Raw genomic sequence first — 14490 nt, 5'->3', positions numbered from 1 at the left:
ACCCGAGTTCCTTGGAAGTTTCCTTTACTTTAACTACCTCCCCCATTTTTGGGCTCATAGTGGTAAAATTCTGATTAACCATAGGTGAACCATGCATGGGCAAATAATTTATTAGTCAATCATTAGTATCTAACTGACTCAGGGGAATACATCTATTTGCTATTTCGAGATCATTTCCTACTACCCTCTCTCTGGTTACTTCAGCTGAATTTAGATGGGGAGTGGGTATATGAAAGGGGCTTAGACTGATGGGACGACCATCACACTTCTTGTACCCGGTACCTGACCCATTGATGGCTAGCCCTGGGGGGTGCCTGAACATAGATCTGGGGTCTATGGCATGATTCTCTATTACTGTGTGATAGAAATACCCAAGGGGTAGTGCATTTATGCCACCTACACCTTGGTTACTTCCTTCTCGAAAGAGCCAACCAGCTACATTCATCTGGTCGAAATTTACAACAATACAATCCCCCTCTTCAGACTTTGCACCCCAACCAACCCAACCAACCTGTCTGGCTATTATAATGCATGATGATGCTCTAGCCCCTCATCTGATAGTTTTGTACACCAATGTTTTACTTTACGCATAAGCTCTTCTGTGGTTTCTCTTGTATTCGCTTTAAGGGGTGGTACTCCTACTAGCACTGCTACTAGAAGGGTAGCTTCCAGTGATAGGTGTAAACTATGTGTATTACCCTTCCAAAGCAATGGGGTTTACTAAACTCTCTCATGAAGGGAGATTCTGGCTGCATGTTGGACCTCGTATGGTTTGCAATGGCCACTGCCTGTCTTGTATCTTGATTTTTCCCTAGCGTACCAATGTCTGGCTTAAGGAGCCCAGGATGTTGTACATTTTTTTACCCTCCCCTCTTTGGTACTACTGTATGCACGTGAGAGACATTTTGTGTATTATTAGGCAGGTTTTGCATATTATGTCTCACATTGTTACCACTTATCGTAAGATTAAAGTTTATCAGTTTTGTTAGTTGAGTCTCTATTTTTAAAAGTTTTGCAATCATGCCTCCTAAAACATTCTTAACACATGTAGTCAAATCCTCCCTCAATGTCCCAAGTAGTGACTCCAATCGAGTTTGAACAAGGTCTCCTACTTCTGCATTAATGTTCGTGATGGGACGATCTTCAATGGCCAAAGATCCTTCACCCCCCTTCTGAGCTGGAGAATCCATTGCAATGTAGCCCTGCTTCATGCCTCTTTTCCGCCTTTATGGTCATAACCGAGACAGGAGGTTTATTCCCAGACAGCCTACTCCGCTTTTTGAGCATCGGACAATGTAAAAGGGTCAAAGAACTTTGCATGACTGGGGTAGGTGGATCCTCTTCCACAACTATATCAATATCATTTTCTGTGCCTGAACTTACATGGTGTGACAATGCTGAAGGACGGATACAAGTGGATAGAGCCTCACCCCCAGAGCAAGCTGTTCCTCTACATCATGAATTTCGTCAGTCAAGGCACCCACCTCTGTAGTTAGAAATTATATAATCGAAGCACAACTACGTGGCACCTTTGCTTTAACCCCCTCAGTGCTGGAAGGCATTTTGCGCCTACCAAGTATGTGATCAAGGTGAAAGAGGGTGGCCCAGCCCAGCATCTGTCAGTCGCTGAGGGACGCAGACGGGCCCGCACTTGGCCTGGGCTGCGCCCGGGTGTGGCCCGGGCACGCCCATGTGCGTCCTGCGCTATGGGAGTGTTGAACCCTTTTTCCGCACCTCCGGGCGCAGATGGAGATCGTCAACGGCCTCATACCACAAAGGATGCTGTGCAGGGACAATAGTGATGGTAGAGTGTCAGATTTGGAGGATGGCGCGGCGCAGTCCATGAAAATAATAGATCAGATGGAGTAAATACTAAAGTCTGTGGCCTTAAATAACAAGGACTTGGAGGCGCACAGTAGGCGACATAACGTTCACATTTTAGGGGTCCCGGGGTCCACCAACATGGGGCGAATAGAATTATTTGATGAGAAACTACTTACTGATCATTTTGGTAAAGACACTTTCACTCCTACTTTCTTCGTAGAGCGGCGCATCGTTCCCTCGTACTCGAACCCGATCCGAGATGTCCTCCCAGGCCTATAATCGCCCACCTGCTGAACGTCCGTGATAGGGATACAGCGCTCAGACTGGCCAGGGAAAATGCTATATCTTCCCGCTCCCAAATTGTCAATTTGGGCCTTTTTCGGTCGAAGCCTCTGGAATTGACCAAGGGAATTACTCAGGGCTCATGTTTGAGCCCTTCTTTGTTTAATATCTACATTGCTCCCTTGTCAATCTTCTTAGATCCTGTGGCTTCACTCCGTTTTCTTACGCTGATGACACCCAGCTCCTCTTTTAGTTCAACAAATCCTCCTTGTCGGCTCAGTCCTATTTCTCTGTGGGTATGACAGCTACCACAAATTGGATGAAAAGTAATTTTCTCCAACTTAATGCTGAGAAGATGGAGATTATGCTCTTCAGTGAGGCTCCTTTGCTGTGGTCACCTGATTGGTGGCCAGCAGCCTTCGGTTCTCCTCCTGTCGAAGGCTCCGGTTAAAAACCTGGGCATTCGCCTCGATCATGCGTTGTCTTTAAAGGAACACACTACCTACACTGCCAGAGGTTGCTTTGATGTGTTGGGTTTGCCTCGTTGACTCTTCCCGCTTCTTCCGGACTCTACTCGCAAAACCGGGTTTAGACCATGGTTATGATTCAATTGGACTACTGCAATGCTCTCCTGATATCTGCTAATGAGTCCTCGCCAAGCAGATTGCAGGTGGTCCAAAACACTGCGGCACGTCTTACTATAAATGCCCCACCAAGAACCCTTCTATCCCCTTGCTCCAACGTCTACACTGCTTGCCCATCCGCAAGTGGCAAAATTTTAAGTTTGCTGCATTGTTTACAGGGCCTTGCATAATAAGGGTCCTTCTTACATTACCAGGAAACTTAAGCTTATGCCCCTAATAGGTCACTCAGGTCGGGAGAAAAGGCTCTTCTTGTGGTTCCTCGGTGAGGAAAAGTAGGTTAGGCGGGAAGTCATTCTCCTGCCTCGCTCCCTTCTATTGGAACCAGCTTCCAATCAACATGAGACAGTTTCCTGACTCTATGTGTTTTAGAAAACTTCTTAAAACTGCCCTATTTCCTTAAGGTCTGTCTACCTGGCACAAAGATACCGCTTTGGGGGCGATTCAGGTGCAGTATAAAACCTATAAATAAATAAAATTAAAATAAATGTATGTCACTGATGGAGCAGGTTAATGAACAATATTTTGTTCAGGCTTGTGAAGTCAGATTTGCATAATGTTTTAATAAAACTAATATGTTTGCTGCATGTTAATAAATCAACCTAGAATAAACTGTGCAACATGAACATATGGGATTAACATTATGCTTATTTGTGCAAAATGCAAAAGAAATAATACAATACTTGTTGTCTAATGTCTTTGTCATATATTAACTGCTGCTGTCAAAAATAATAGCATGTGCTTTTAAATGTGCTTCTGTCTTGTCTTTTCTGTGACAAATGCAGTTCCAGATCGGATTGGTACATCAAAGGTAATATATGCTGCTTAAATGTGCTTTTGCTAGGTAACATAATTAATGGGTTAACATTTAGCAAAGGGGGTGGGTAACAGAACAAATGTCAATTCTTTAATTAACTGATGTTTTGTGTTTGTTTAAATAATAGTTTACTGAAAGAAGCATAGAGTTGGCTGCAGAAAAATAATGCATTCTGAAAAAGTGACGCAAGCTAAAAGTGCCGTAGTGACGCAAGCTAAAGTGTCGCAGAAAATTGACGCTTTCTGAAAGAGGCCTACTGATGTAAAGCCACGAGAGAAAACTTATTTTGAAAAAGATGAGAAGCCTATAAACTTTTATTGTGAAAGGTTTTTGAAAAGCACTGCAAAAGGCGACTCTGTGGAGAGGTTTGCTAATGTGCCACGAGAAGCTCAGAACGGACAGGCTCAAGGCCAGGAATGTGAGTTGCGGCATTTTTGTGCACTACATGAACATCTTTGCTACAAAATGTAGCAGCCTAAGGAAGTGCCTCCAGGACTCTGTGCATGAACAATGGCTTTGTGTAAAAGCCCGTACTTGAGGTGGAAGATGTCACAATTTACTGTGGCGTGAGGTGGTTCAGCCAATTGGGAGCCAGAATTCAGCTGTTGGAATGTGAAAATAGTTAGTTTAGCCTTAGTTTTAGAGTGTAAAGATTTGGCTCATGGAGCAGACTTTTGCCTACGCTTCTTGATTCCAGAAGGTCGTGTTCTGCTGTCCGATGAATTCACGTAAGGAAAGGAGATTTTTAAAAGACTTTGTTTTCAGGCGATGATGGTAGAGACAGGGAAATAGTTAGGGTTTGGGAATGATGGGGCATATTACCAAGCAATAGCGATAATTATCGCTATTGCTTGGTTAGAGACAAATATTTACCGCTGAGCTGCGGCGATTTTTACCGCAAATAAACCTTGGTATTACCAAGGTTTATCGCAAATGTCATAAAAATCGCCGCAATGCATGAATATCGCTGAAAAGTCAGCGATATTCATGCATTACAGAGATAATGCTCTTAGCCATGTTATCCACCTCCCATTGGATAACATGGCTAAGAACTGCTCAGGGCAGGTGTTAGCTTTTGGAGATATTCGCGCTTTGCACGAATATCTCCAAATGTTGGTAATAGGAGATAGCGATGTTAGCGACTGTTTTCAGTCGCTAACATCTTGGCACGCCCACTTTGCATGTCATTAGTGATAAATATCACTGACATGCAAAGTGGGGCCCAAGATGGTCGCTATCTCCTACTAGCTGTCTCTAACTGGTGTTAGCGACAGCTAGGTAATAGGGAGATCATTTTATCTCCGCTTTCTTGGTTTTTAAAGCCAAAAAAGCGGAGATAAACCCCCTTGATAATATGCCCCGTTCTTTCTCACTTATTTCTGTTAATGAATAATAATTCTTGAAACAAGCTCTCTTTATAAATGCTGAATAAACCTTTCTTTAATTACATTTTCTAATACTTGTTTAATAAAGTTCCAAAGCCTATGTTTTCATGAATATGTTTGAATAAACTTACTAAATGACAAGCTGGTCTTGTTTATTGTAGATAGTTTAAAACAACATATTAGATTCATTCGCCTCATGATTCAGCTGCTCTGTTATTTTTATGGGCCTGGTATTGATTGGTAAGTATGGTGGTAGATGATGACATCATTTATGCAGAATTTTAGTAGGAGCGCTGGATCAGTTACATTACAGGAGTGCCATTTTTCTGGGCTGACAATACCACACACTCAGATTAGATTTGGGGAGTTTTGTGGATACATGGAGCTGGAGCGCTTTATTAAAAGGGGTAACAGCATTACATGGCAAGAACTTTATGTTTGGTGTGGTGATCCCTGCAAGCATTTGTTATGAGGGTTTTTAGCATGTGTCCTACGCTGCGCAGTATACATACAAAGTAGGAAAATCTTTGAAATGTGTCTAGGCATAGTATTTTGTACAGGAAGTGTAACCTTCCTGTACAAATCCTATGCTAGATTCAGGCACACACCATAGCAGTGAGGTGCTAAGATGTGTGCCTGGCGCACAGCAACTGAAAACAGTGCTGGTGATAGGGAGAGGGGAGGAGAGTTCCATGTCTCTGTGAATATGGTGCTCTCCTGCTCTCTCACTGTCACTGGCATTTACATATTTTTTATGCAATGCAGTGCAGCCTCTTCGGGCTGCACTGCATTCCATGACAGCATTAAGAATCTGGGCCTAAAAGCGGTGTGTTTCTTTTAAGAGGATGTCATTTGTATCCCGATGGATGGCTTATTATACCCCTGCAGCCCTTCATAGAATGTATCCATCAGCGGATCGCTGCTTTCTATGCCAGCACAGGGGGCAGGGGCCTGGCTCCATATTTTTAATACTTGACACACGCTGGGGCAGTTTTGGGAAAAGCTCTTCTCCTCACTCAGTCTTGTTCTCCAGGTTAAGATATATCCAGAAGCTTCTATGGAACTTTTCAGACTTATTAAGCAAAAACAGTGCTCCAGCATGGGCAATGGTTTCAGGTGTTTATATCAGTTGCATACTCAATTGCTGGCTTGCTCCTTGATTTTACAAATGTGGAGAATATACAGAGTTCCAGCATACCATTGGTTGAATAAAAAGCTTAGAACAAAGAAGTTAGAGGAAAGAATGCAAATGTGTTGGGGGCTTAAAGAGATTCAATGCCTCTTAGAACTATCTCGATGTGATGGAAAAGACAGGCCCTTATCTTGTATTAGTACTACCTGAGATAACTTGACTGCTGTGTTAAGTCCGGAATTTTAAAACGGTGTAGGTGTTCTTGAAAATACATGTTAACTGTAAGTTTGTAAACATGGGTAGGGAGCCATGGCACGGTTGCACTTTAACATCATGTTCTGTGGTACTGCAATTGCTTTACCTTTTTTTTGAGAATTAGGGGGCTAAGAGATGCTTTGCTTCTTGACACTGGTATTTCTTACTGAATTGCCACTAGAAGCTTTGTTTTGCTCATTGCTGCTATCCTACTTTTATCAGTGAAATTATGTGTTAATTGTACAAGCGGGGATTCCAAGAGGCACAATGGCACTTTATGTATAATATCTCTACTGTATAAAACTTGATTTCTTATTTTGTTTTTTGCTATTTCTTATTTATTGACTGTCCTATGTTAACTAAAAGGATTTTTTGTTTCAGACTTTTATTTGTACGGGTTTCCTATGTATATTGTGGACAAGTAGGCCTGATGCGATACATTACTACATTTTTATAGTGTATCTTATGCCTTCTGAACTGTATTACATGCACTTGCTAATATAATATTGCTCGATTCTGCTCACTAAAGAAAAAAAGAGGGAAAACATGAACCCAGAGGCCAGCCAGGAGCTTATTAAACACTGACATGACCAATGTTCCCTCTAATTTTTTTCCTCTGTGTGCGGCAGTATAAGATCTCTGTGCACAGCAACTAAGGCTATGTGCCACGGGAACCAGACAGCGTATGTGGTGCAGCGCCAAATTCCACGCCAAGCCTTTGCTTAAAAAAGTGAAGAGAGTGCATTTCTACACATGTAGCGTCACATGAAGTGTCTTAAGGCAGGTTTTAAATTTAGATATGCACACAATGACATGAATTGGTTACACAGGTAAGTACACTTTGGGTTTAGAAAAGCACACAACTCCAATGGTGGTATCATAATAAGATTTTACTGAAGATCCTCAGCTCAAGGACTGGTCATAGGGTGGGGAATGTTGTGAGCCTATACAAGTTCACATCTATACACAATTACATAACATATTTACAATTAGACGTGCAAGCTACGGAGTAATGTCTGGATATCCCGTCAGAGATCATTTGTGCAGGTGCATAATCCAGAGAGGTTTGCTGAATGCCACAACCCTCCCGCATTGTGTGACCGGAGCCTGAGAAGACATGCCTCTGTATTCTCTGAACTTCCTGGCTGCCCCGATCTGAGAAGATTTCTTTAGTCAGTCAGGCCTGCTCTTATTGATTCTTAAGGCCGGAATTAAACTTTGTTGCATGGTGACTAGCATGGACCACGTCTGAAAGTCACCTTAATTGTCAAATGGGTAATAACCAGCACTGTTCGATGGGAAAGGGGCTCTGGGACAGCGCCCAGGACAACACTAGTTTGTATATTTTAAGAGACTATATAATATTTAGTGTGCTGTTAGTGTGCTGTTGATGTACTGTGTGTGCTTTTATGAAATGCTACGTTTATCACCAAAGTTATTATTTGACCAGAAAAAAGGGGGTGGAAGGGTGAACAGAGAGTCAACACACAGGGCAAGGGAGAGAACTCAAGAAAACACATGTTCTCACTCCTGTGTAATGCTAAAAATAATAATAATTTTGTTATCTAAATGTGAGCAGTGGAATGATACAAGTCATCCAATCAAAAGGGTGGTACAGAAACTATGGTCCAGAAGAAGAAAAAACACAAGAAGAGCGACAAAAGCCATCCAATAAGAAACTAGCTAACTAGATTGACTTTAGAGCCAACCAAATAAAACAATTTCCTAACCCAAAGCCCACTGTTCAGTATTACCCACAAGAGGTCTTTTAGAAGTGTTTTTAAAATTGGATTTAAATTGCTGTAAAACATTCTCTTTGCACTTTCTTTTTCAGATATGTTGACAAAAAATCTTATGATAACCACACATTGAACTTCATTATTTTCCATTAAAACAAAATACCTGAGTAACTATTTATACTGTTTATTCAAGTAGAATGCTTGTTAATTTTTATTATTGACTATTCCTTCTAATTATTTGTTTTGCACTCCTCTATTGTAGCCCATCATAAGCTATAGTGAGTGCTGTTTGAGGTGGAGCCCAGCATTTAGAGTATTTTTTTCCGCCGCATTTGCTTCACTCTCTGGATAACGTCTTACTATACTATAAGTGTCTGAGGGTTGTTCTATATAATTATTATACATTTTGTGGTCGGTGCTTGGCTAATAAGGCATTATGTGTATACTCTAGATGCCATTGATCTAGGATTGAAAAAGGGGTTGTTTCTTCACAGATACCAGGATGGGGCACACATTTTGTAATTGCCTGAATGCGTTTCAGACTTGCTTTCTGTAAAGGCATGTAGTGAATACTTATGTATTCTCTTGTCCCATTCAAATGTTTTGTTTGATATTATCACTGCTGAATGCTCTTAAAGGAGACTGAAGTTTAGTACCTGCTTCTTAAGCATATATCGTAGGCTCTTACAATGCAAACAATTTCAAAATCGCATCATGGTAAAACCAATCCAATCAGTTGTAAGCCAAAAAACAAGTCATAACAACAAATGTATATTTGTTAATCCATTCATGCACCCATGTGTATATATTAAACCATGTGTGCATTCACAGTTGCACACGTATCCATCTACTCACACAATCGTGCATTTCTCTTCCTGTATGTCTGAGACTGTATGTGTGCCTTTGTACTGTTGTCTGTAGGTGCATATGTGTTGTCTGTTTGCTCTGATGCACATATGTCTTGGTATGCCTAGATGTCCATTTGTCTGCTTGCATCTTTATCTCTTTGTGCTTGGGGATCTGTGTTTGTGCGTGCATAGTCATGTAAATGAAAACGAATTGCCAGGGCCCCAAGTTGAAAGTCGGGGAACCGAATACGCAGACTGTGTAGTTCTGATTTCACCATATGCCTTCAATCCACCACCAGCCCCTTTATTTACCAGGGTCCCGCTTTCTCCTTTGTCACGTATTTTGGTCTTGCTCTTCCTCCTTCTTTTCCTCCTTGTGTGTTTTTCACTCTCTTGCTACTTCACTAAAATTGATCGCAGTCAATGTCTTTGAATTCGAAGGGATATAAATGATGAGCTAATTAAAGAAAATGCTGTAAATACCTACTGCATCGCGGTCTAAGTATTAATTATGTAGTGCATTTCAGGGTCTGCACAAGGTAGTTGAGTTTCAAGATGTGCTTTACACATCTCTTTTACTTGTTAGAACTTGTCAGAAGAAAACTGGCAAAATGCAGAGAACTATGGAAACAGCCTATGATTACTATGTATGACTATAGCAAGAGAAAAATGTCGAGCACAAAATGCACCAATCCATATCACCAAGTCAACACCAGGATACCAGAGAGCCACTTACGTTAGTAAATGTATTAACACCGGTACATATAAATTACGACAAGCAAGAAATCATTGCCTGCTGTCACTCCTCTTGTTGGCTGATTGTTAGTCCGTAAAATGTGCATGTAGTTGAGAGGGTTAGAAAGGAAAGACTTGAGGTGCAGTAATATAAAATCAACTAATAGATAAGGTCACACGAAGGCCATGTGAGGATTGGTCATTACTGTCCTCCGAACAGAAAACTACATTGGGCAATTAGTTAGTTTATGATTGTTGTGCAATTATATTATTGGCTCAGTCAATATCTTTGTAGTTATTCTAAGTGGCAGTCTGCCGAAATCTAAATCAGGACCCTCGTATTCCATCTCAGCAAAGTGGCCTGTCCCTGTCCCTGTGCCTGGACGGTGCAGTCACACGACTTCTCGGGCTGGCTTCAGCATAGATCTCCTCTAGCCCGTTGATACTTACCAGCATTTGGATCTTGGCAGCTGTGAAAAGCCCCTGCCAATAGCTCTCGATGGCCACACAGTGTGTCTGTTTGGGAATCGGATTGCAGGAAACATCCTATTAAAGTTGCAAGCAGTGATGAAATATTTGCACCATATTCCTTTAGCGAAAGGTATTTCTTGTCTTCGTATAATTAGAATCTCAACAGCTTGCTGGCGAGGTTTTGATAACTGTGGGACTAATAGCTGCCCTTTTGAATGTTTTGGCGCCTCCTGTTTCCAATCTCCCCCCACCTCCCTTTGTTGTAGCCCCCCTGTAGGGACTCCTAACGCTCCAGAGCCGAAGCGTAAATGCCAAGGTAGTCGGCCTCTACACAGAAGTCCTCTTAATCCCAGTAGGCAATAGGAGGTGTGGAGATGCGGGTGCGAAAAAACGGCAAAGTTCATTTACATGCAAATTGTCTTTTAAAGACTCGTGAAGTACTCTGTGCGTCTGTTGTGTTCCCAGGAAGCTGTGGCAGCCCTGGAGTCCACACACGACCGGGGGATGGGGGGGGGGAGGGGTGGCTGAAGCAGAAGCCCATTCAGCACAATGGGCTTTGCGCACCTTTAAGTACCGTGTCTCTGCCTCACACCTAGATTTCGCGCCGCTCGCGTTTAAAAACCGGCGGCGCGAAGGGTCTTGAAGGGATGTCTTTCAGTGTGCGCGCTAAATCCAGGACACTGCGCGCTCGGGGTGACCATCGTGCGCGCGTGCCCGCGCGCGCACGTTAGTGGGAACAGTGGACATGACCATGACCAGTAGTCAGCACTAGTGGAGTACCACCAGGTCAGCTGGTGTGGGTGTTGGAGCCTGTGGCTTCCAGGGCCTTCCTGGCCAGATTTTTTACTGGGCCCTATCCAATCTTGGAAGAGAAGGGGGATGCCACCTATTTGATTGACGTAGGCACCCCAAGGAGTCCTCGTAGAGTTCTCCATGTAAATTGCCTAAAAAACAACCAGGACAGAGCTGACATGACCATGTTCATGGTCACTCATGGAAGCCAGGAAGAGGAAAGTGAATCCCTCCTCCACCTGCCATCATACAACCCACAGGATGGGTCAGTTGAATGTGTTGTCTTGTCTTATACTTTCACTAGAAAAATACAATCTGGCTGCAGGCAAGTACTAGGACAGTTTGCTGAGCTCTTTTCCTTTACACCTAGACAGACTACATGCATACACATGATGTGAACACTGGTGACAGCCTCCCTGTCAAAGGTAAGATTTACAGGTTGTCAGACAGAGTTAAGGCTTGCATTTAGACTGAGGTCAGCAAGATGTTAGAGCTTGGGATTACTGAACTTCCTGACAGTCCCTGAGCTAACCCAGTGGTACTGCATCCCAAACCTAATTCCAAAGGTGGGAAACCTGAGATGAGGTTCTGTGTGGATTACAGAGGTCTCAATGCAGTTACCAAAGGTGATGCTCACCCCATTCCAAGAGCAGATTAATTGATTCACAAGCTGGGTGCAGCCACAGTTTGAGTACCTTTGATTTAACATCAGAGTACTGGCAGATTAGACTCTCCCAGCGAGCAAAAGAGAGTTCACCATTTTCAACCCCAGAAGGCAATTACCAGTTCAAAGGGATACCTTTTGGATTACAAAATGCACCTGCTACCTTCCAGAGTCGGTGAATAGAGTTCTTTCAGGATTGGATTATTGCAGTGCTAAATATCTAGATGATATAGTTGTCTTTAGCTCCACCTGGGAGGTTCACCCGGTCCACCTCAAGAAAGTGTTACAGGACCTGCATCGGGCAGAACAAACTATCAAGGCCAGCAAATGAAAGATAGGGTAGAGTTCTGTTGTGTACTTGGGCCAAATTATAGGTGGAAGCCAAGTACGACCCCTACAACCCAAAATATAGACTATTTGGGACTTGGGAGTTCCAAAAACTTAGACTCAAGCCAGGGCCTTCCTCGGTTTGACTGGGTATTAAAGGAGGCTTGTTAAGTGTTATGGGACCAATGTGGCCCCACTCACTGAACATACCTCCATAAATCAACCTAAGAAGGTCATATGAACCACACAATACCAAAATGCCTTTGACACCCTGAAAGATACTATGTTCTCTGCACCAATATTGAAAGCTTTTGTCTTTGGAAAGGAGTTTATTGTCCCAACATACTCTTCTGAACATGGGATTGGGACAGTGTTCACACAAACCTATGATGAGATACAGGATCAACTAGTTGCTTATTTCAGAAGGCAACTCCTCCCTAGAGAGCAGTGTTGGAGTGCCATTGAAGGGGAAGCCTTTGCTGTGGTTTGGTCCACGAAGAAGCTGAGATACTGTGTGTTTGGGATTCACTTCAAGGTTCAAACCAACCACAGGCATCTCAGATGGCTGATGCAATTGAGAGGAGAAAACCCCAAAATGTTGAGGTGGTCCATTTCCCGATAGGTTATGAACTTTACAGTGAAATACAGACATGGGGCTGACCATTCCAATGCAGATTTACTTTATAGGTGTTTCCACTTCAACAAGGAGAACAACCAGGGTATAAGCAAGTTGCTCATCATCTTTTGTCTGGGACGGTCATGTAGGAAAATGCCCTTTATTTGTTCGGTCGTCCACACTTTTTGCTCCAAATGTTATTGGTAATGACTCTGATAGTGCACTGGAGTCTGCGGCCCAGAACCCAGTGCATGTACTCTCTCCAAAAACCAATATGTTTATTTTGGGAATCCCAAATTGGCAAAATCTTTACCCCTTATAAGTCCCTAGTATATGGTACCAGGGATACCCATGGCATTGGTGGTAAAAGGATCCCCAGGGCTGCAGCATGGGGTTTACCACCCTGGAAAACCTGTACAAACTATTGACAGCATGCCTTCTAGTGCAGACTGCAGGAGCAGTACAAATGGCCCAAACTCAACTGTTCCCTCAACATGTGTGGCAGTCACCTACACTGCTTTTAATGTATGCCAACTATCGGCCTATCTCTCTCTTGGCCTACCTATCCAAACTCCTGGAGGCACATGTTACTAGCTGCCTATCTGAATTCATCGAGTGTTCCAACTTTCTCGAACCTAATCAGGCTGAGTTCAGACCAGCCCATTCCACCGAGGCTGTGATCCTGGCAGTTATGGATACGCTTAGGGCTAATGCCGATAAAGGGACATCACAGGCGCTTGTCTTATTGGATCTGTCGGCTGCGTTTGACACAGTGGACCACAACATCCTCATCCACCGTGCCGAGCAAGCCGGCATCCGAGCCCTGGCTTCTGCCTGGCTCAAATCTTTCCTGTCGGGCTGAATGCAGGCGGTCCGGCTTGGTCCCTTCATAGCCGCACAGGTCCCATCCATCTGCGGAGTGCCTCAGGGATCGTCCCTGTCCCCTCTGCTTTTTAATCTCTATCTTCAGCCGCTTATTTTCTCCTTGAAGAGGTGGAATATCACCGTATTCAACTATGCAGACGATCTGCAAATCATTTTTCTGCTTAACACCCCCAATGCAGCCCTCGATTGTGAAGCAGTGATGCTACACATCCAACATTGGATGAATTCCCACCAGCTGAAATTGAACCCGGGGAAGACCGAGTTGATCCTTCCAGGAAATAATCTCACTCACTGGGGCCCACAGTTCTGGCCAACTGAGCTTGGCTCCCCGCCCATCCCGGCTAAGTCAGCAAAGAGCCTCGGGGTCATAATTGACTCGGAGCTCTCTCTTAAGCCTCAGGTTGGTGCGGTTGTGTCCTCATGTATGTTCCAGCTCAGAAAAATCATGAAAGTTTCCCATCTCCTGACACCAGAGGCCCTGATACAAGTCCTGATCGCCCTGGTGCTCTCCCACCTGGATTTTCAAACTCCCTGTACTACGGCCTACCTAAATTCCTCCTTAATAGGCTCCAGATTGTACTGAACCAAGCGGCAAGGCTGGCCTATAAAACCCCGAAGTGGCAATCCGCGAGACCACTTCTTCACAGACTCCACTGGTTGCCGGTGGAGCAGAGGACTGCATTCAAGATCGGCTGTCTGACCTTCAAAGCTGTGTTCGGGACCTCCCCTGCCTTCCTCAAATCACTGGTCATCCCTTACCGTCCAGTACGCAATCTTCGTTCCTCCCATCGCCTCTTGCTAGCTGTCCCTGCTACCAAACTAAAAAAAAACGGCGGTCGTAGATTTGCCTACCTTGCCCCCGCCTTCTGGAACCAGTTACCTCTCCCTCTTAAATCTGCCAATTCCCTTCTGGCTTTTAGAAAACTCCTAAAAACTCACCTCTTCACACAGACTGGCTAGACCCCCGTATCTCCATCTCATTGGCACTCAGCCAGCGCCAGGAAACCTCTCGGTGTCAGTGCGCTATACAAGAATCCCCTAAGATAGGATAAGATATGTAAGACACCCCTGAGATAG

This window comes from Lissotriton vulgaris, chromosome 12 (genome assembly GCF_964263255.1).
Source record: "Lissotriton vulgaris chromosome 12, aLisVul1.2, whole genome shotgun sequence".
Lineage (NCBI taxonomy): Eukaryota > Metazoa > Chordata > Amphibia > Caudata > Salamandridae > Lissotriton > Lissotriton vulgaris.
This window is presented reverse-complemented; position numbering follows the sequence as displayed.